The sequence below is a fragment of the Aquila chrysaetos genome, chromosome 11 (assembly GCF_900496995.4).
Source record: "Aquila chrysaetos chrysaetos chromosome 11, bAquChr1.4, whole genome shotgun sequence".
Taxonomy (NCBI): domain Eukaryota; kingdom Metazoa; phylum Chordata; class Aves; order Accipitriformes; family Accipitridae; genus Aquila; species Aquila chrysaetos.
The window spans coordinates 27652500-27676217 of record NC_044014.1 but is presented as its reverse complement, the minus strand read 5'-3'; the positions used below and the strand labels follow the sequence as shown (position 1 = coordinate 27676217).

At 38.0% G+C, this 23718-nt stretch overlaps 1 long non-coding RNA gene across 1 annotated transcript; it reads left to right on the top strand.

The window, feature by feature from the left end:
• The first annotated feature begins 7353 nt into the window (after positions 1-7353).
• On the top strand, positions 7354-15880 carry LOC115348339. The gene is made up of 3 exons (XR_003925798.1): positions 7354-7594; positions 14907-14988; positions 15832-15880. It is a non-coding gene; the product is annotated as an uncharacterized LOC115348339 (long non-coding RNA).
• Positions 15881-23718: the final 7838 nt, after the last annotated feature.

The window sequence follows — 23718 nt, the reverse complement described above, 5'->3', positions numbered from 1 at the left end:
CAAAACCTGCTTTAGCAAAGTTTTCTCGTTCTCCTGACCGCTTTTCTTCTGAACTGCAAATTCACCGTTAGGAAAACACAGACAATTTAAATAAAATACATATAAATGATAATAATAAAACTGATAATAAAAGGGATAGGAAAAAAGTAATTACCTTTTCAATAGCATGAAAATAAGATATAAATGTGTAAAAGTGGAAGGCTTACATTTATGTCTTCCAAACTGTATGCTACAATGTGTATTAGAGACCAAGTCTGAAACCCTGACCTCATTAATTCTAGTAGTCAAGGACATAAAACTATGTACCAACAAAAAGACTTTCAAATTTACCAAATATTCATAATGCCTGTTTACACATATATTTCAGAATACTATTACTAAAATGATCAATGCTAACTGGCACTGGTTACTTTTGAAATTTGCCTAATGATCAAGACATTAACATGTTTTGCACATATTTTCATGCTAAACAGCACAACAGAGCTGGTTTTCTGGTAAAATTACCTACCTACTCCCTGCTCCTCCACTCCCCCATCCCCAAATTATAACAACCTTTCTGGAATCAATAAAAAAAGTTAGCAGTGCTCCTGAGAAAGAATTTTAGTGGTTACCATGCAACTTTTTTTGATTATTTCTTATCTTGCATGCTTTCAGAGAATAATCAGGTGCTTAAAAAGAGACTTTAGGAGAAAGGCTAAAAACATGCGTCCTGGTACCTTCCCTGTGATTATCGGGTATTCTGCTAATCAAGAACGCATTCATTCAGAAGTAATATCTTGTTATGGACTTCCTTAAAAATCTTGTTTTATAGGGTTAATTCTTCAGCTAATAAGCAACTATTTCAGTTTCTTCAGTAATTCCTGAAGTCCTTGGGGCTTCTTTTTTATTACATCTTTGAGTTAAAACCAAACTAAACCAAACAAAGCAAGTACACAGCTGTTTACCAGACAGAGTCACTTAAATTTGGTTACTTCTGCCTGCACTACAAGAGCAGACTGAGGCAGGCTGAATGCTGCAAGCTACCTCGAAGGTTATGGCCTCTCAAGAATGCATGGTGCATTTTAAAGAGTAAGATTCAGAAATGCACCCTCTTCTGAGAAACTGAGCATCATAACAGTGTGTAAAACAACAGACTCTCAGAAGGATGAATAAGAATCTTTGCCCTGGTCTTTATTAAGCTGCCAAGTCTTAGTAAAGTGTTGCCAGGAGAGCAACTGCAGTTATCTTTTCCATTATAGTGTCTGAGCCTCATGCATCCAAGAATTCTGATTCTTCCTCGATCTCTGCTTGAAAACAACACTAATTGCTGGTGTTAGTATCAATACCATTGACAGACAGCATTCACGTGTGTAACGAATTAAGAATTTTACCTGCATTCACACACAGCATTACCAAATCCTTTACTGCAATTTTTGGTTTTGTGATTTGAGATTGTGATTTGTGGTTGATTCACAGGATCACAGCCCGCTGCCAAGAGTTTTCCATTGTACTTGTGGGCATCATTCACACACAGCAGGTGACAAAAGTTCATGCAAGCCTATTCCAGGGAGACACCAACCAGTCTGAGTAAATCCCTGCACTGGGATACCAGTGCTCCTACACCCAGCCAAACCCGGGCAGGGCTGGGAGCTGGCTCTTGGCCACAGCAGTGCGCGGGGCTCTCTGCTGGAGCACTGCTCTGCCTTGTCGCTGCCTCAGATCATCAGCGAGCACTTTATTCCTTCAAGCACCCGGCTGCTTAAGATATATTCTCTCTGAATTTCACGTCTTGTTTGAAAAGATTACTCAAAATCAATGTGGAAGACAGGCTAGGAAAACAAGTGTAGCCAAGTAATTTCTTAAGCACGGTTATCTTTACACTGAAGAGAACACTAGGGAGTTACTAATCTTTACAAAACAAAAAGGATCCCTGAGATGTGCTGCTTCTCTCTGCAGCCCTTCAGCTGATATATGAGCCCAAAGCCTGGTCAACACTTAAATTGAGGCAGACTCCCTCTTGAATTCTGCTCTGGCTGGCTGTTTTTCTGGCAAGTTGCAGTGGGTCTGTATTCAGCCCAGACAGCACCTTGCCTTGCATGCATTTTTTAATCCTGTTTTGCCACATATTCAGCCTGCATAATTTGAATCCTGAGCCTGGGGAAGCAACCCAATAGAATAATCACTGAGTCTTTCATAAGCGATGCATTGGGCCAGGCTGTCTCAGTAAAATCAATGTCTTAGCATCAGCTCCCAGTCTCTGCCTCTCCTTCCTCCAGCCTCCAAATCCAGCTAGTTTTTCAACAAAAAGATGCCCAAGTGGCTTTTCATGGACAACCAAACAGAGGATTAAAACCCAGAATTTACAAATCAAACCTGGGATTCAGTTTGATACAATAAAAATTTACCAGGACGCACAAGCTTTGCTGAGCGTACTCGCTGACTGCTTCCGGTCATTAGAAGCACCGGTTCCCAGGAGTATTGGTGCCTTTCCTAATCTGCCATATTTCAGTGCAGCTCATGAAATTCTCCCTTCCAAAGCTGTCTGTTCTCATTTCAGCGGGATACAGTATTTATTTACTTTAGGAAGCAAAATTCCTGCTCAAATTGACTGTTGCAGTGTACGTCAACAGCATCTCCATTTGATTCCAAGGGGAAAAAATACATATGAAGAAATTCTGCTTGCTTCAGAAAGAGAGAGTCTTTAAACTCTTTAGTAAGAGAAATACTGAAATAAATAATTCTGTTAAAATGGCCATTGCAAAGAGTTTGATCACAATACAGGCAGATTCAAGAGAAGTTTACCTTTAGGTCAACTAGGTAACAAAATGTATTGCAAAGATTTTAGTGATGACACCTAGAATGGTCTGAAGAATGGATAATGTTGATGTACAATTTATTCAGCAATCTTTTCCTATCAATTTTGAAATAATGGGTTTGTGAATAAGCATGACTTTACTGCTTCAGACAACATTTCTTCATGGATTAGAGTACCTACTACATGGCCTATTATTTGAGGTGCTGTTCAAATGCATGTAACAACACAGTCAGTCTCATAGAGCCTACAAATAAACTTTTTTTTTCCCTCCAAATGAACCTACTGATTTTTCATCAGTTCTATTGTCAGTATTCAACCAGTTCTTGAGGCTAATTCACTTCTGCAATTCCCATAAGTAAGAATAAAAAAGGTGAAATTCAAGAATGCTGCAATAACTCAACTGCTGGTTTAAAATTTTTTCTATGTTTCAGGACAGTGACGGTTAGAATGAGCACAGAATGCAGCATTATTTTAACTCACCCCACTAATTATATGCTTTAAAGAAATAAGAAATCACATTGTCTTGCAACAACAGTAGTGTCTAGGGTAAACTGTTGTAATAAAAAAATAGCTTCTAGATTATCATCATAAAAAAGAAGTTTAAAATCCATTGGAAAATGCAAGTAATTTAAAGACTCTTTTGAAAAACAAGAGCTACTCTGGGCAGATCAGCATTGTATTTATTATTGTAACCATGGAAACAATATAAATTCCCATCTGTTAAGGTATTCGTTTGCTGCCTGCAGATGATGAATATACTGTACTCAATAGGTGAATGAAACAGTTACAATTTCAATAAGTAGCCAGATTTGTGATTTTTGTTCTCTGTAAAACACAGACGAAAGCTCCTGGATATGATTTACAGCTCTATGAAATGTTTGGAATGAAACCACAAACCCTGGGAAATTTGCCTGGTTCCAAAGCTTTGTGACAAACCAGAAACTCAGACTCTGTCTTTATGAAGGTTCATGCTAAATTTTGAGAACCTGGGGGAGAGAGGGGAGGGGAAAAAAAAAAAAAAAAAAAAAAAAAAAGGCAGCGGGGAAGCCAGTTTAAGTAACTTCTGTGCCATCACAAGGTATGTTCAGTCAATCTGGTCTGCTTGACTGAGTCCTGCTTCAAGGTTTGGGCTCATGCAATGCGTGACTAGAGCAGAAGCGTCTGCTCCAAACTCTTCTGTGAACTTTCCAGGTGCTCAGAGCCAGATCACAGTTTGGGACTTGAACTCCACAGCTCAACCTCCCTGTAACAGGCTGAAATGAAACAGTTAAACTCAGCACTCCAGAAGTGCATTCAGATTGTGGAATTCAGGCCTCTTTCTGGTTCAAAATTGAAGTCAGAAATTCTGCTATGCACTTTTTATTGCTCTTTTGTGGGCACACTTTGAAATATGAGGCACCTTCCAGACATTCAAAAAGGTGTAGAGTTTGTCTATCTGACAGAGATAGACTGTGTTCATCTGACTCTTTTGTCCTAAGGGAGCTAGAAGCTAAAAGATAAGGAAGCTGACAGAACTAAAGAAAGAGGAGAGAAAAGGAAAAAAAAAAAAAAAAAAAAGAAAGAATGTTTATAATAGTCACTAAATTCTATGTAAGCATAAATGTTTCTTTGAAAGAGATTCCTGGCAACCTTTGGGATTTTGCGAATAAACTTCATATTATAATACAGGTGCAATATGGAAAAAGGGAGGCATTCAGAAAGAAGCCCCCAACTGTTTCATAATAATCCTTCTTACTCTGCATACCTACTTATTTTTCTTAGTATGGAATAGTGATACAGGATGGAGGTTTCTACTGGGCAGGATTTTTTTAATGTTTGAAAAGGTTGCTATCAAAGTGATCAACAGTCTCCGCTTTGAAATACAGTGCTTGTTACTTCAGGGGGAAATCAATGCTGCTAGGGATGACTCTGGAATAGTCAGAAGGTGAAAATGTTAGAATGTCTGAAGAACGTATCAACAAACAACTTCTTTCCCTTTCATAACATCACCAATGATATTTAGTATTAAAAAAACTACTTTAAATGTACTGTGAGATGTTATACGCTCTCATCTTACAGATTATTTTTGGTTAAGAAAAATGAATGTCAAAGAACATGAAATAGAAAAATACTTGAAAAATACTTGAAAAATGACAATGCAAAAATTATACATTTGTTACATGCGAAGTCTCTTTCTTGGTGTTCTTCAATCAAATAGCCTAAGAGTGAAGTCTTAGGATGAGAACAGACAGTCCCACGTAAAAATCACAAGTGTAGACTTGCAAACTGGAATTTGTTCTGCTTTTCACATCAAAGGAATTATCAATGGAGATTGGAAGTGATAAATATTTTTGGTAAAAATTTCCAATACAGAAAGAAAGCAGATTGGTTTTTAGATACTTCATGGAGTCTGCAGAGCCAGAATCTACTGAAAAAACATAATCCTTGGATTTTGGGATAGAGTGGGATCTGACAAGCAACTTGAAAATAAGCATGCATTGAAAAGATACTTTATACCTGTTAATTTAAGGGTTGTTTGAGAAATCTTCCTGTTTGCTCTTACTGCGGTTTTAGTCCCTGCATATATACAGATCTTGAAATCTAAAAATAGTTGGAGGGGAAAAAAAAGTGCTACTGGAGTGCTGAAATCCACACCCAGATTTAAAGTTAGAGGAAGATTTACATTTAGAGGGACCTCTCTGAGCAGGTAACTTTGAGAGTCATCTGCATCATAATAATGCAGAAATTACACCAAGAACCTGTTGGCTTTGTTCACACATATGCTATTAGATTAGAAAACATTTGCCTTAAATAATTGTCAAACTTTTCATGGAACATCTTTCCAAAATTTGTTGAGCATCTATCTGTACATTTTCTGGGAATGCAAATGGGTATTTACATGTGTTAATGTGCAGTTTATTGTAGAAAGATGCATTTGGGGAGCAGCAACAGATTTTGTGGGCATATTTAAGAATGTTAATTTGAAAATGTGTGCTATAAACTTTGATAATTTCAGAACAGACCCTAGAGAACTCTTAAGTGGCAAACGCAAAACACCTACTCAAAAAGGAAAGAAAAACAAAGAGCACATCCAACTCCATTATAGGGAAGCAAGCTGAACAGGACAGGAAAATTGCTGGGGACAATTTTACAAGACTGAATACAAGAATGCCTTGAAAGCCACCACCTACTTACCAATCATGACTGGTTTATTGTCTGTGGAAGGACATGCTTAACTAATATAGAGGGAGGTTTTCTTTCCAGTGATAACTGCTACAGTAAACGCGGAACAGATACTGGTCTCTGTAAATTTTGATTTTCAAGAAACATCTGATATTCAGTTCCAGATTAGAGATTACTGGCTTTGGTACCGAGACATTAGGTAAGGTGCAAAACTGTCTGTTGGGTAGGGAGCTGTATTTAGCAGCATCTTTCTTGACAGAAATGTGAAGAGAGATTAACACAGGATTTAAGAAAGGCTCCCCTCTCTTTGGAAGAAATACTAATGACTGAGCAAAAGAATGATACTACAAGCTATGAACTGTGAGCTAATGACAATTTTAATGTTACAAACAAAATAAACTGTGCCCCAGAATATTATCCCCGTGGTGCTAGTTGTACCAGGCAGGGCAACATAGGACTCTAAATATTTTATGCAGTCCTTTCATTGAAAAATACTCATGCATTTTAAAAGATAGACAACCACAAAACAGAGATTGAAACAAACAGATCAAGTAAATAACAAAGGTGGAATTGAAATACATAGAGGCTCTTCTAAGTAGTCCTATCTATTCTTCTTCGACTCAATATACCATTACCATTTCCCTCTTACTGCAAACAGGAGACCAGATCCAGGTTCGTTTGTCACATCAGCCATGTAGACTTGGTAGCACTTTCAAACTGAATCCAAGATCTCCAAACCCTTTCTGCATCCACTATCTCTTTAGAAATCTTTAAGTATATGAATGTTATGTATAAGTAATACAATCTTTCTTCAAAGTAACTAGAGAGACAAAATCACTTCTCTGAGATCATGGAAGAGGGGATTATAGTAAGTCAAAGGCTTTCATCTTGACTGCTCTCATCATGTGTTCTAATATATTTTTTTTTAATTTTATAAAAACCAGAAGTTGTGTCTTGAATATTTTTACTAGTAAAATTAATTGTTTAATTTTAAAATAAAAGGTATGGCTAAAAGTAATGCCTGCCTTAAACCCACAATCTATTTATAAATCACTTAAACAAAATATCTTAGACTATTAACTGTTTTATAACTTGTAGGAATTCTCCCAGGGGTTCCTCTCAGAGTAACTTTTTTCTGTGCATACCTAGATTATTCTCTTAGTAAGCTGTTACCTCCTTTTTGCCCCATCAGGTGTTACAGGCTATTCTCTGTCTTTCAGGGGATTCTGAATAAATACAGTCTTTGAGCTCAAAGATTTTTTTAATCTCATTAACATTACAGTCAGTTAATTTGTCTTCTGCTTCTTTCTTTCAGAGAATCAGATTTGATTTTCTTTCTTCCAAAACCTGGGGAAGGGGGGAAAGGACAAGGTCTTACACTGCAACACAGAGGAGTTTGTTAGAGATGAAGCATGCTCTCTAATGCCTTTAGAAGTGTCTCATTTTTGCATACTAATGCAAAACCCAACACCTCTCTCAACCCCAAATCTCAGTCACAGAGACTCTAAGCTGACTACAAGGAAAGAGAAATGAAAATTTACTTGGGTTGCCTATGACCTGGGGTCGGGAGAACTGACAGAGCCTCTGCTGACTGATGGCATTTCTCTGCTGGGTTTGGCTCTGTGATAAAGGTGATAGGTAGGTAGTCACCTCTCCTTTCAGCCTTCCTAATGATCTATTGCATGTTCTCTTTACCTCGTCAATTGGCAGAGAAAGTAGAAGTTTCAGATGATCCTGACCTAGGGTGTGTGTGCAACATGTACTCAGCTTGCACAATAATAAAGACATGTGCAGGCTAACATATCTTCACAGCACAATAAAGCACTGTAAAAAACCCCTCATTAGCTTACTCTCAAAATCAATAGCTAAACTGCTTCTGATTTCACAGCTAGCATAGCTTCTGCTTTGAGTCTTTGTATTGCTCACCATTGCAAGATGTCTACGCGTGCTCCTAATAGGTTTATGTCTGTGAAATGCTTGCAAAAACATGTTCTTGGTCAGGATTGCAGAAGGAGCTTTTGCTAAAAGTAGAGCAAGCAGTTACCTGAGGACCCCAAAGACCTGGGGAAATAGTCTGTACTCTAACAAGATGCTGAAGCTGTGAGATAGGGCTACAGAATTTCAAAAGACAACTATACACATCCAAGCAGCCACTCCAATGTGTGCGTGAAATTGCATAAGCTCACATACCTGCCATGTCTTCCTCCTCCTGCCCCTTGACCACAGCAAAATGTCAAACTGTCTCTTCACAGAAGCCAGATAGCTGAATGTTTATTTGAACCCTGAAGGGCAGAATCAATAGGATCCCTTTAGCAGCTGAAGAACTTCAGCTATTGACTGTTCTAGTTTATGTAGAGTAGCTCCTAACAACACTGAGTAGCTTTATTTAACATGATGGTAATACAGGTTGGAGGCTACAGGGAAAGGTGTCAGAGAGGTATTTCTGGATAAACATGAATGTCCTGACAGCCAATACGTTCCTTTGAATTGCTAGAAAAGAAATTGGACAAGTCTGGGCAAAGCTGGGACTAAGCCAGCTGTATTAATGTTTTTAAAAGCCCAGTAAGAATAAATTGCTTTGATGAGGTCACTTAGCTGGATTTGTGCAGCAATGGTGCTCAAAAGCAAAATGCAGGAAGAATGGGAGGAACTGATGTGATACTCCCACTCTAAGAGGAAGGGGTCTGTCAAGGGTGCTCTGCAGCGGCTCATGAACTCTACCGCGTTCTTAGTTGAGGAACAAGAGTCAGGAAAAATGGGGATCTACCTCTGGTTTTACTTACCCCATCTGGTATATGACAGTAGGTCATTACCAGAGTAAAGCCAGAGAATTCAGGATTTACTTTGGGTCACACAGCTAGTAGAGAGTGCCAGATTTCTCATTGTAAAGAGAAAGTTAAAGGTCTTAAAAAGCCACCTGGATCTTTGCAGAGACACAAGGCCAGAAAAGATGAGAAATGTAGCTTCTGGAAGGAGGAAAATTCCAAAATATAAATGCCAAAAGCAGACCTCCTGCATGCAGTCTGGTAGGCCCAAATCAGGAGATTTACCTGCCATGATCTTGTGCTTAAACACTGCTGTCACCAGTGGATAACCATTCGCAACTTCATTAGAGTCTGACATACCAATCCACCTTGAAAATTCATATGTATAGAAAAGAATCACCACAGGAAGGAAACTGGAGAGATCTAATACCAGACAGCAAACCAAACTTGTTTTCCAATCACAAAAACAGAGAACAGTTTCAGATACCTTCTAACTAGCCTGTGAATGAGAGCCCCTCCACCAAATCCCCCCCACCTCAAACCCTGTCTAGACTGGTTTATTTCTGACAGTGTGAAGAAGATGCATTTATCAAAATATGCTTTATTTCAGAATGAGAAAATTTGCAGGTGAAGCAAAGGTGTGTAAAATTATCGAGAAGAAAAAACCCAATGTTAATATAATTAAGGTTATGTCCAGTCATAATTAAATGAAACAAAACCAAATAGCTGGTCAAGATACTTTCTAGAATTATGTGTGAAAGTATACGAACACACTAATCTTGGCCTATTCAAGTTGTGAGATATTGATGATGTTAGACAGAGATGCCATTGAGGTTGACATCTGTATTGTATGTATTTCAACAGTGTGGAGTCAAAGAAAAAATACTTACCAACTTAATTCCCCCCCCCCCCCCCCCAAAAAAAAAAAAAACCCAAACCCCAAACCCCCAAAATCTAGCAGTTTTTACTTGTACCAGGGATATGGTATAATTAATCCAGCAACTAAACCAAGTGCCTCAACACCAACTACGATATCTTTTAGAAAAATAGTGCACAACGCTAACTTGCTGCCCTGGAGACGTAGTCTAGACAGTAGCGCGTAGCAGGAGGCCAACAAGCAGAGACCAGCAACAGATCCTGTATTGTCCTTCTTGGTTACTGAAAGAAAAGACTATCAGACCTTTCAGAAAAGACTAGGACAGTATCAAGTCATGACAGAGAAGCCTGAGGGTCTGTACTACAACTCCTGCAAGGGGTGCATCTAGCCATGCAAGGGCAGTACATTGACTTTGTATTCTGCTTGTGTTTCTGAGAGAATCACGCCCTGAATTTTGAAGGCATTACAAAGCAGGAAGGCAGAAGGTGAAGATGTTCAGCTAAAGGACCTAAAAGTTCATACAATGGGGATCCTTTCCCTTTAGATAAGGCCTGAGTAATATCTTCTTATGTGCACATTATCTATATGGCAACTCATATTGCATTATAACTGCCTAGACAGATACGCATGTAGTTCCTCCTCTCTGACACTTCTGGGACCATTGCTTGTCACTAATAGGGAGAGTTCCTACCCCTGTGGGGGTAGATCCTGACACAGCACTCTGAAGTGATGAGGTAATGCCTCTCCTTCCTGACACACAAGATAGAAGGAATGAACTAATAATTACTTGGTGTTAGAAATGACTAAAAGTAGACCCTAGCAACAATTTCCTCTTGCTATATTACAAAGCATTAAACTTCATGTGTCTGTTGCCATGACTTACCAGCCCTACCATCAATAATTATAATGTGCCTTCTTTTGAGAAAAAAGCAAAAGATCATGACCTCATTGTTATTTCTAAAACAAGATGGGTTTTTTTTGCATGTGTTTTGTACTGGAAATCCCTGGTATTACTCCCACACTGTAAGCAATACATCTACTCTTGTATCAACCAATAGTTTCTGTATCAGTGTGAATAGCAATAATTTTATATAACAAAAATACAGAAGAATATTGCTCAGACTCTTGCATTCCTAGAAAACACTCTTTTTAGAAGCTCAAATTTTTAAATGGAAGTAGGGTAAATGGAGGTGATTAACATGTAAGGCATAGAAGAATACAGGATCAAATCCCTCGTAGTTGCAAACTGACGCAGCTTCCTCAGTACTTCTGCAGTTAGATACTGAAGAAGAATCTACTGAATTTGCTCATGCTGTTTTGTTCTGTTAATACAGACAAGAATTACCATACTAGATGAGAGATATGGTCCATTCTAATGTACTCTTTCAGGCCAAGGATATTCAGGGAACAGTGTAATTGCTTTGTATAAGGTACTTAGAAACTCTGTTCTAATCAGTCACTAATTGTTGGAAATTCTGTGGAGTTTAAGGACTGTAACTGCCCATCCATTTCATTTAGGTGCTTTGCAAAGCTTACTTGATTTGTTGTGAAATGTTCCATATGAAAAACAGATTAATTTCTTGAGCATGGATGGAATTTTTAACATAAAAGATGATCATCTAGATTATTCTACTACTCCGTCTGTATGGTGGTGTAATTTCATAACTAAAAACTGGAGCTATGACATCCTTCTTTTTAGGAATATTAAATTTATTATAAAAAAGGGTTAAGATTGCAATAGTGATGCTTATTTGAACAAAGAAATTGAAAATTCTGTGGCCTATCAAAGTTGGACAGAAAGACACTACTGTATTGCCTGCAAGAAACCTTCTGATATGATGAAAGCTAGTGATTATTTTCAGCAAGAAAAAAAACGCAGACAGGATAGTTCACATAACTTTACAGTCTCTCAGGGAAAGCTTTGTGCATAGCAGAAGTTACAGAAATATTTTTTCCCCAATTTACACAGTATCCTGGAATTTGAACACAAAACTTCTGTTATTAGGAAAATATTAGTAATGATAAAAATATTATCTTTTTTTTTTTTTTTAAATTGGACAGAACACATCCAAGCATCATAACTTGTACTGATAACTTTTCTAGAGGTTTTTATGACTTTTTCTTGCTTTGAATGCTTTTTCTTATGTTCCCATAGCCTTATTTAACATCTTTCTACTATATTTTCCAATAAACACTCATTTGTTTTCAACAAATGCATACTCTGAAAAAAATCTGATTTTAAAAAAAGTATAGGTGATGAAATATAGAAACATTTATAGTTTTCTTTTGTGCTGATGCTATTTTTTCCCTGCAACTTCCCATATCAGATTTGAGAGGGGTAAGTTACTAATGCATATCATCTTTTCAAACACATGCTCATGACCATACATAAATATGGCAGAGAGAGAAAAGATGACCTAAGGATTATTAACTCCCATAATCTTTCCTTAAAATTCAATGGCCTTTGAGTCAGGCTCTAGACCCACTGTATTCCGTTCACTTTCAATAGGTTTCCTTTGAGCATACTCTATTTCTGTATGTTTTATCGTACATGGGTACTACCAAGTCTGTTGAACAAATGGTGAGGTACAATTAATTTCTGTTTCAGTCTTTTGAATTTCCTCAAATTAAAATTTACCATCAATAACTTCAAGCTATTGCCCTATTACTGCTTTATTAATCCAACATTAATCTAATTTTAACACTATGCATACTCCTTATTGGCCTGAAGAAGGCATTTAGCAAGGTTTGGGAGCATGAAGAAAAGGAGTAGTACTGATATACTTTATTACGAGCTTTTCTCAAGAACAATTTCTTAGACCGTTTATCTTGGCTCCCAAGTTATTTTTGAGAGTAACTAAATCTGTGGAATTTAAAATGTATTTCATAGACTGAAACAACAAGACTGTTGATTCTTTCAAGTGGAACTTTCCATTTTGTTCAGTTATCGATATCTTCAAAAACAGTCCATTGCAAAAGCCCTCACATGCTAAGTCTCACAGTACAGTATGACTTATTTCACTGCTCTAATCCAGTTCTGAAGGATGTTGAAGTGGCCCATGGCTAAATATTGTTAACAAAATAGATCTGATTCGATCACATTTCAGGAAGGTCCCCTGAATTTTTTTTTTTCTTTCCTTACATCAAATGTCCTAGGATTATACCATGATTTTCTAAAATCAAAGAGAAAGTAGACTGAACCCTTCATTTCTAGTACAGCAAGCAAAACTTTTAAAGCACGATGACTATTTCTTCTTCCAAAATCTGAAATCAATGCATAAACCAGGAATTCCAGTGTAACTCCAGAGTTAACCAAGATTGAGAATTAAGAATTTAAACACAGCACTCACAGGAAATCAGTACCTCTTCACCAGAGATCTTAGTGGCTGTCTTGTACCTCACTTACTAGACCTTCACTAGGAATGTAAGAAGGATTTTTACTGGTCTGGGGTAAGTTTTCCCTGTACCCTTTTTATTTCCTCCTCTTCTCCTTGGAATTCCTCAGCGTGAAAGGGAAAAGACCTCTTGCTCCCCCATTGCCTTTGTCTTTGGGTTTGAAAACTAACTAGAGAAGAATTTCTCTTTGAGACAAATATACGATATCTACGACTTTGGGATCCAAATTCCTTAGGAAGAGAGTCCACAGCAATGGTTTACATCAGCAATGATGTTCCTGGATTCTTTTGACTACGTTCACTCTGTCTTTACTTTTGAGTTTGTCAGGGGCTAACAGAATACTCCCAAAACACCTGCTAAAGCCTCTTTTGAAAAAAATTACTCAATTTCTTCCCCCTGCCCCCCCAGGACCACCTCCATCTCAGCTGCTACATCCCTGTTCTGCACTGCTATACGCATTCTGATTTCATGACCAGGAAGCAATAACAAAATGGATACAGCTGATGGAGTATTTTTCTCTCACTTCCCTCATCTCTGACTTTTTGTGAATAACATTCACTGCCAAAGACATAACCGCACTAACCCTTGTACTGTGAAATGAACAGCAAGTGCTGCTACAGATGGCCTCGGAGTGGTTAGCTCCTTAGCAATCGTTGGCGCACATGCTGACAAGTGTTATGATTCATTTCTGAGTGCCTGGTTAAGGCAGGTCACTTATCGACAGGGGACAGAAAAAGCAACCTCTTAACATCCTACCATGTGGAAACAGTAAAGAATTAAATAAGAAAGGCAACAACATTTCTCTACCAAAAAATTCTTGAGCAAACACATGCAGATGATTCTTTGCAAAGGGTCAGGGAAGGCTACTGGCGTAACATATTTCAAAAGCGTATCGTTCATTTAAAAGATTCAGTCTAATTTCTGTTAGCAAATCCTCTTACACAAGCAATATATTTCTAAAAAGTGCTCGAGGATTTGGGTATTCCTGGGTTTTGGGGTTCCCATTTTAGCAAGCCTTTAAAGAAACTAATTTTTTTAGAAGAACCATTTTTTCAGCACTTTCTGTAAAGAAATAGGTCACCGGCTTGCTGTCAGACTGGGAGCAGTGAAACAGAGCTTAAAACTCCCTAAACCGGGCAGTTCTGTAAATGATGGCATTTGGGGCAGCGGTTCCCAATGAGCAAGGTGTGATCACGTTACAGGAGAGGTGTAGAGATCCCAGACCCCCCAGCCAGAGCCGGGAGATGACAGACTTGGGACCAACAAGGATGGGACCCGCGGATGGGGTAAAAGCCCTGGTGCGGGGGTGGGGGGAGGACTGAACCTCATTGGGTCCCTATGTAGAACTACTTATCTTCTCCAGAAAGTTAGGAATCACTGACTGAGCAACTCACACTTTCCGTCCTTGAAGCTGGGGAAAATTTTACCATTCATAAGAGGAGCTAGATCTGTAGTTCAGTTATTTAACTTAGAATGCGTAGTATCATTTGTTTTCCCCTGCAGCAAAAAGAATTAGCTACACTGTTACATTTTACCATTTGACAGCACTCTGGTACACAGTGCTGAAAAAGAAATAGGAACACTTTTAACCAAAATGCTGATTTACAACTCCAGAGTGATAGAAACTAGCCATAATGCAAATAAAAATCAAGTCCTACATATTGGCTTTTTTTTTTTTTTTAATTAAATTAACAATCTCCATAGCTGTGAGAGAAATTAATTACACCTGGCCTTACACCATGCTCAATGTGTACTGATGCAAATGCACCCTATTTTAATTCCTCTGAATGTTAATAATAGAGTAAATGAGCACTAGATTATGTTATACAAAAGCAGTGGAAGTAATTAAACTTCGTTTAATAAAATCATCAGGGATATGGAAGCATTAATGACTTATACTCTTCCTCTGCAGGGAGTGGAAAACGTGTTGGTACATAGGAGCCTGAGTACCACTGAGATGAGAGCAATGTAAATATATAAACAGGAATGCTAAGGTAAGCAGTGTATCATATATGAAAAGTCTTAGAGTGAAAGCCCCAAGCTACAATAAATTATTTACTTTAAAGCACCAGGAAATAGTACCATCTCAGGCAAATGACAGCAAAAATATTTTCCATCCTCTGAGAGGCAAAGCATCAGCACTGAATTACTTTTTAAGTGCAAAGCTGGTTAAATGTTGTACTAACAGTGTTTGAGAAAAAATGTTTGAACTGTGAATGGTTGTTCGCTTTGTACAGCCTTCTGTCCCTCTCTAAATTTATACTCACAAATAGCATTGTATTTGTATGACTCCTGTCTGGAATCACTGTTAGCTCTGTGGATGCTCTCGCTTGGCCACAAAACCATATATTCATTGTTTATGACCATGGACACTGGCTGATCACCATTTATTCCTTATTTTCACCCATCCCCAGTCATCATTTTTCTGTTAAAAAAAATACAATAACTGTCTCCTATTCATGAAGAAGGAAAAGTATCATCTACCTTAGTTGATCAATGGTGTACCACAACTCATAAGCTGTAAAAACAGTTTATCAGTAAGATAATTTAAAATCAAAAGGAGCTAGATTTGAAAGAAAATAATGACACACCCCCCCCTTAACAAGAACTACTATTTTGTCCTCATTGCAGTAATGGAACCCACTTCTCTGCCACAAAAGCATACCTAAAAAGCTTCCTATGAATATTAAACCTCCAATGAGTGCAAGAATCTGCAGAAAACAGATCTAAGTAATAATAAATATTTTTCTTTGGACTGTGTGGTTTTATTATAAGTGTCTTGACTGCCTACAAAGGATTAATGACAACTGATGGTAGTAATGATTGTATTTCTGTAGTTTTTCTATAGAGAAAAATCTTTCTATACATATGAACCACTCATGGGAACAAAAAGCCTAACTGGACAGCAGACGTCAGCACAATGCTTCAGATTTTTAAAGGTTCTATGTAAGTCTGGTTACAAGTTTTGCAATTCTTTTCAAGCTTTTTTCAGAAAGTGTACTCATAGTCTAATTCAGTGCACTGGCAATTCACTGCTGTGGCATTTCACTAAGGAAGAGCTGCATTTTCTAATTTTTTGTAAATAAGGTAGCCACCAGTGACTGGTATGAGAACTTGCATTTTTCATTTGAATTCTAGAGAAAATAGCTTCTAATATTTTGTACAACATCACCTGTCTGTAGATCATCCATTAATTGATAAGGCTTTCTTAAGTCTCTCCTCTATCTCCCCAATTTTTTCTTTTTTTTAAATGCACAAACTTTTGATGTTTATCTCAGCTCAAGTTTAATACACCTTTTCACCTTGGGTATATTATACAACCAAACAAAGATTTACAGGCAGGGCTGAAGGGATTTCAGCACACCTGAGTTTAGCTTTGTCCATATCTGGCACTTTCTAAAAAGAGTTGAAGTGACAAACTGAGCATAAACATCTGTTGCACAGTAAGCGGTAGCTGCGTTATGGGATGAGGCTTTATGTGATTTCCTTAAAAAAAAAAAGCTCTTATGAAAATTAAATGTTGGTATTACTGCTCATAATGTGTTGCAGAAATATCAATACATTTGGCATACATATGACCATTAAGAAAACGTATTGAGACTGTGACATACATCAATGTTTTGTGTTATAAGCATCAATAATAAAGAATAATAAATTTTCACTTCTGCCAAACGGCTCAGCACTCTTTGCAGCACTACTACATTAGATATACTGCTGCTCATTAGTCAAGAAATAAAGCTTGGAGGCCAGTGGCTGGAGTCTGACCCCAGTTCCACAGGCCAATGTTTGGAGCAATTCCTTCAGCTCCCAAGGAGTTACTTTTGGTTTGCATCCTTGTGTCAGAGATCAATATCCGTCCCCACAAGTACAGCAAGGGGTGATTTTCCTTCACTTGATGTGCAAAGAAAAAGGGGTCATGCTAAGAACACTGTTCTCTTGAGGAAAGACAACAGCAAAAAAAAAAAAAAAATAACAGCAGGGAAATGTTCAATCAATCCTGTAGCATTAAGGTGGCACATCAATTTGTGCAGCACTAGTTGTCACTGTGTGGAAGCTGGCATTGGTGCCATTGCTTATCCAAACAGATTTGCCTTATTTCGTGAGCAACAAAAACTCTCACAGCACCTAGGACCCCCTTCTCCACTATGAACAAGCTGTATTATTATTTCTATGACAAGAGAGATCTATTTCAAGCTTAAGGTAGGCTGGATAAAAGCAAGGAGCTCAATCAATAACAGGATTCCCTTCCCACTCATATTAAAGAACGATTGAGGAGTTGTTAAAGGCAAGTTGGTAAAGACAATTTCAGCAGTATCGCTGAACTATTGAGAGACAAAACCTGGCTCTTTTAGCTCCTTCTGACCAGGAATTAAATGTCTTCTATTTTGTCAAATATGCAGTGCAGGAGACAAGGCTGTGGAAGTGTCCTCAGATTTACATCAGTGTGACTGTGATCTGTATTATTATCAGAATAGCATTTTTATATTGCTGTGCTTCTGTAATTCCCATTGAAGGGCATCTGTTTGAGTAGGTACAGTAAATAGTACCTATTTTGAGAAGCTCCTTACATTTCTCTACTTGAAATATTGATGACTGGTTTAAACTGTTATAATAGCATATCATATTTCATGAAAGTATTGCAAAACTACTCACACAAATAACTACCTAAAGCGATCTTCAAGGAAAAGATTACAGAGGCTTTTAAGAATAGCAAGAAATTGAGAGAGTTAGTGCCATTGGTATGACTCATTTCAGAGTCTCCTTGCTGAAGTTTTCCTCCAACACACACATTGTCCTTGACTCTGCCCTGGTGGTGCAGCACATCTGGTGCTGCTGGTAAGACACCCACTACCTGAAGAACCCTTCCAGTTCAGCCTGACAGAGGAACGAAGGGTGCAATGTCGGAACAAAGGAACAGATATTTAGTCTGAACTGTATAATTCTGCATTTCTGGAGGTTTAACACTAACATCCATTCTTCTACCTCATTTGTAACTTGCGATGCTCCATGTACTACTATATATTTCAGACATATTGAAATGCTGGGTGATTTTACAGACCATATGTGCTGTAATCTCTAGACACATCTCAGCATGTTAAGGATGGAGAATCAGATGCAGTCCTCAGATTGAGTTTTTGGTTCCTTTGTTTTTGTGGGTTTATAACAGATTCTCCATAAAGTTAATTGAATTTTGCTTTCATAGGGCTTTACACAGATGGGTAAGTAGGAATTTTTCATGGAACTTGTCAAGAATGACTTGAAGAAAAAGGTGAGATAGCCAGCAAAGAATTGTTTAGAATTCAACCAGCATCAGCATTAATCAAGTTATTGGTTCTTAAGTTACTTTGAAAGTTTCAAAATCATCATCCTCTTCCATGTTCCCATCAGAGCGCAGGATACTTAGCAAGTACTATTAATTTCTATTTTTGTGCACTCTGGCATATATGATTGGCTCATGAAATGAAGACTGTTTTAGAATACAATATAGAAAGAAATCAGTATTACTGTGAAGCCTTAGCCAATTTTAGAAGCAATCTGTAGCCAAATCTTTCTGGAATTTTTGGTGAGAATCTCAGCTTGATTTTAAAGCATTAGCAATGTTAAGAACTTCACATATGTTTTAGAGAACTAGCTGAAGTGTACAGGATTCTCTGCACGAATCCCAGCTCATTTATTTTCATATTTGGCTGCATGTAATCGTAGAGGATGACCTTTTTCATGTTTTGCTTTTTTACAGTGCTTATTTAAAAAAAAAAGCAAAAAGATTCAACAATCAGTCAAATCATTTTAGATACCTTTCAGTTATCTCCACAGATTTAAAGAAGATATCTCCTGTAGATTTAAAAAGGCATTTCTCAGAAGACCCATGCACAAACTCTCTGGTGGAAATAGAAGCTCACCTGATAACAATTTTGCAAGACTGTTCCCCATCATCATTTTATTGCAGTAATCATGCCAATGCCATGCAGATATAGCTCATCTCCACCCCAGACTGACCTTCTGGATGTTAATGGTCTGTTTTTGCCTTGTCTTATTGGTCCATTTTAATAGCCTTTACTTAATCTAATTAGTTCTTTTCTTTTACTTTCAAAAGAACTGTTTCCAGAAGAACACTTCCAATGTGGTTAATCAGGTCTTCGAAGAACACATTTAACATTTAATATAACTAAGTATTATAAATATTGAAAGGAAGTGAATTCCAGATGAAGGAATACAGAAACAGAAAGCTTCAAAGATATTATCATAAAATTACAACCTGGGCAGATTAAAGAAACCAGATGATTCTGATCTAAATGAGTGTTTAGAAGTGGAGTCGCTACCTATTTGTACTAGACCATATCCACTGAAGGTCTGAAACAAAAGCCAAATAATTTCAATTAATACAAACTCAGCAAGCAAAAGCACAAGCACAGGTTTAAAAGCTGCACATTGAATATCGTTCATTTAATGTTCTATGTCCAATGGTACAAAATTAGTGTTAAAACTTTAATGACTTGGCAGGGTTGGGTCCCCCCTGCCCCCAGTCCTTCACTTATACCTGTCTCTCGTTGTTGAAATTATAAACTGCACAACTTGGTTAGGCTAGCAGCCTGTCAAATTATTGAGAATATATTGTCTTTAAATGATTACCAGTGCAGTGGGTTGAATGAGGAAATTACACCACAGGGATGTAAAAAATCTGGGGTTCCCGACTTATGGAAGATGACTAAAATGTGTATGTTTTAATGAGACTGACAGTAAGGGCACAATTCTCCGTAGAAAGGAGTAGGCTTTAGTTACAAGACCTTTCATACCCCACATCCCAAAATATCTACACTGTAAGGCAGAAGACATTAGTGGTATACTGGTGAGACATGACATGCTATCATATCATGCATCAAGCGTAGTTTATTAAACATGCCCTCTACTAAGAACTCCTGCACAGAGTTCGTGTATTTATTAAAAAAAAAACCCAACCCAACCCAACCAACCAAAACCTCAAACCACCCACACTTTCATGATCATTACCATTCATTTCAGGAATTGCCCTGGACAGATATAAACACAGTAAAAAAATTAGACAGAGTACAGGAGACCTACTCGATGTTTCACGGCCACCACTGTAACACCATCAATGGTATTTCAACAGGTGTGCAGGGAGTAGGAACTGAACTTGGCTCCCTTAATTAAGATATAAGAATGCTGTCAGCTGAGCTGCTGTTGTATACTGAACCAGACCACCTATTTCCTGCTAGGTGATAACCACATGCAGGTATTCATAGACAAAGATTTGATGCTGCTGTTCCAGTCTCCATGAAGTGCTACTAAATAAAGCCCTTAAGCAGTGTTTTACCAATAAAGACTCCGTGTGCTGATGCTCCAGCCCACCAAAACATGCATACATGTAGACAGCATCCATCTAGCTATTACGGAGTACTGTGGAATGGGGTACTAAAAAAGCTTATCAAATCTGCATATGGGAGGCAGCGATCTAGCCAGTGCCATTTCTAATCAGCTTAAGTATTTATAAGGCATCTATCACCTTGGTATGCAAGCAGTGCTGAGGCATTTGTGAGGCAGTGAGACATTTGTGGACCAGTATAATTTACAGAAGCTACAGAAGCATTTTTGCATGCATTTGGGCAAGACACTTCATAGATATTCTGTACACGATAATTTTCCTAACCACACAAGAACACTTACAGGAAAATGCACATTTATATCCAGCAACATGAATTGGCACAGCTCCCTGCCCCATGCTGCACCCCAAGAGACGTGGGAAGGTGTATAAGCAGAGAGGAACACCCCTGCCCCCAGCTACACCACCATCTATCTTTGGAAGTTACAGGGTGCCTGTCAGCTTTAAACTGGCCAAAATTACCTAGGCGTAATCTGACATTGCTATTATCACATACACCAGAATGTTCTCCACGACCACCACCCCCGCCCCCAGCCCAACAAGTCCCCCTCATATTGTTATGTTTGTGAATACAAACTAGAAAGTATAGCTGGCTAAGATGATGCTCTTGGCTTTGAATGCTATTTCATTTTGATATACGACAATTTCAGGGTAGGACTATTTCCCCTTCCACGCACCCCCCCCCCCCCCCCCCTCCATTAGACACGCTTTTAAACTAGGTCTTAAATTAGAGCTTGCTTCTCTAGAGATGTAAGTAAAACTACATTTTGAAACCAGAAGAGTTAAATCAGCAAAACCCCATATGGATACTTTCATTTTAAGCCAAATACCTTAGGAATTGTTTTTGGCTAAGGTAAAATATGCTACTCTTACAGTACAATCTAGGGGATTTACATCTGTTGAACCAATTCCACGGAAAAACGTAAAATGCAGCCGATGAAGCAGTAGACAAGAGCCCTTAGTGCAGTTATTTTCATGACTTCCAGTGTTGGTTCAGCTGGTTTCTCACAGTGTGCATAAGGATGTAGAAGCCTTTATTTTGGTGGTGGGAAACAAAAGGAAAGAAGCCAGCTAAAGAAGATTCACAAAGAAAGAAAAGAATTTCAGGAAAAAACTTAGGCTGAGGGTTGTGTGGCTGCCCCCACTACATTTAAGCATATGTTTGTTTGTCATCTGGGAACTTGTAGAACAAGGTACTTTTACTTATAGCTTCAAAAGAAAGAAAAACAGTAATTGTAAAGTATGTCCATTGTAAACTAGGCCCACTCAATACACTTGTAATTATTAATGAACTTTGCAAGTGCTCCAGCAGCACATTCAGAAAATTAGAAGGGAAAAAGACCATTCCCTACAGACTTGTGTCTCATGGTTCAACTGTGTGCTTCAGAGCCCTACGGATCTGATAACTTTGACAGAAACAGCTGTGGGTGGGTTTGAGGACTTGCCCTTGCCAACTGGTGCTGGAACTCAGAAATAACATGTCAAAAATGCAGATTGAAAGCTGGAGAAAAAGGAGGAAGAGAAAGGAAAATGCTAACAATACCCTATGCTTCTTGCTCACACATACATCTTAGTAATTCCATTAAATGCCATTAAGTTAAAAAATTACTTATAAATATGTACATGTGTACATGGAGAGAGATATATTTAGTTCAAGTTGAAGATACAACATTTTAGGAGGGCTTGGAAGCCCACAGTCAGGAAAGCAGTATAGCTTTTAAGTTTAAATATGCATTTATAATGATCAATATTTAGCAAAGCTTACTGTAACACATAGTGAGTCCCACTGATGTTAACAGAGACTTTGTCAATCGCTTCTGATCTAAGCAGGTGTTGAGCTGACCTGGATGTACAGAAAGATGAAGCTTGCAAACAGGCTTAGGGAACATATCTATTAATGGTTTAGCATATAAGAACACATGGAGATGGAATTAAATTTCTGTTCGCTTTTAATATTCTTTACTATAAACCTAAATGCAAGCTATGTCCATTAAAAAAAAAAAAAAAAAAAAGCAACAGGAATTTGAATTAGAACATTTCCTCCAGACTTCCCTCCTCAGGGGCAGGTTGTTTGCTGGTGCAAATTTCCATAATTCAAATGAGTTACAACTGCTTACACCAGCTAGACTTGGTCCCATCTATCACCTCTATTATCTAGATAATGTGGAAAATAATCTGTTCAGAGTTTTCATTTCCAAAACAATGTCATGTTAAAATTCTCAACAGAGTCAAAAGGCTCCCCAAAGCCATGTATGAAGAATAAACTGTAACCTTTTAAGATTTCCAAGCTGCGTGATAAATACTACTGAACTAATAATAACTCAGAGAGAAAGAGAAGCACTGTTTATCTTATTTTTCTGCTTTAGGGGAAAGAATCCAGGTAGCAGATTTTGTCATGATTTTATTGCTCATTTTCAGTTCTGCAGGTTTCTTTCTTTGTGCTCATAGATTGTAATGACTTTTGCAAGAGAAATAAATTGTATTTCCATGGGAGCACAGAGCCAGGGCGTTAGGCAAATTGCAAAAGATGATGATGAAATTTGGACTAAGCTCACAACATGCTCTAGGTCTTGATGATTTAAAAACATTCCTCTAGTAATAAAAATCAAGTCCTTAAGTGCAATCCTAGCAGCCTGCGTGAAAACAAAAACATACACAGGATTATTCTGGTTTGATTTATAGTGCTTTTGCCTACTGGAAAACTTAGTTCGAGAAGCTTGCCAAGGTCACTGCTTCTGCTTTCAGATTTCTTTATGAAAAAGGAGAAAGCAAGCTGCATTTTCAATTTTTTTAAAGGCTCTGGCACAATGCCAGCCACTAGGCATTCAAGAGGTGTTCTGTAATCCATTCAACTGTAACATAAAGTTTTGTTAAAGGTGCGCTAGCATATTCTGTGCCGGCTGTGTTAATCAGTAATGTTCCATTAAATTGGCCACTGTCATACTAAAGAAAGATCTGCACACTTTGTGCCCCCTTGTAACAATAATATTTGACAATAATTATAGTGATACCAAGGTATAGGTGGTCCAGTTGGCAAGAATAGCATAATATTTCTCTTTAATAGTGACTTGATCAAACATGTATGGGTGTTTTGTTGAGGCTTGAAGGGGATTATGATAGCCACAATAAGATGAGATAATTTGCTGACAAAGTTTTTTCTTTTTTAGGAGAACACATCCTTCTGTGCAAGTGTGTGTGTGTGTACACGTACATACCCACACACAACCACCTCCCAGAGAAAATAACCATTATGCAGCCGTGCACGGAAAAAGCTGGCGAGGTGGAGCACTCTGCCAGAGGGAAAACAGAAAACATGCCAGGCTCT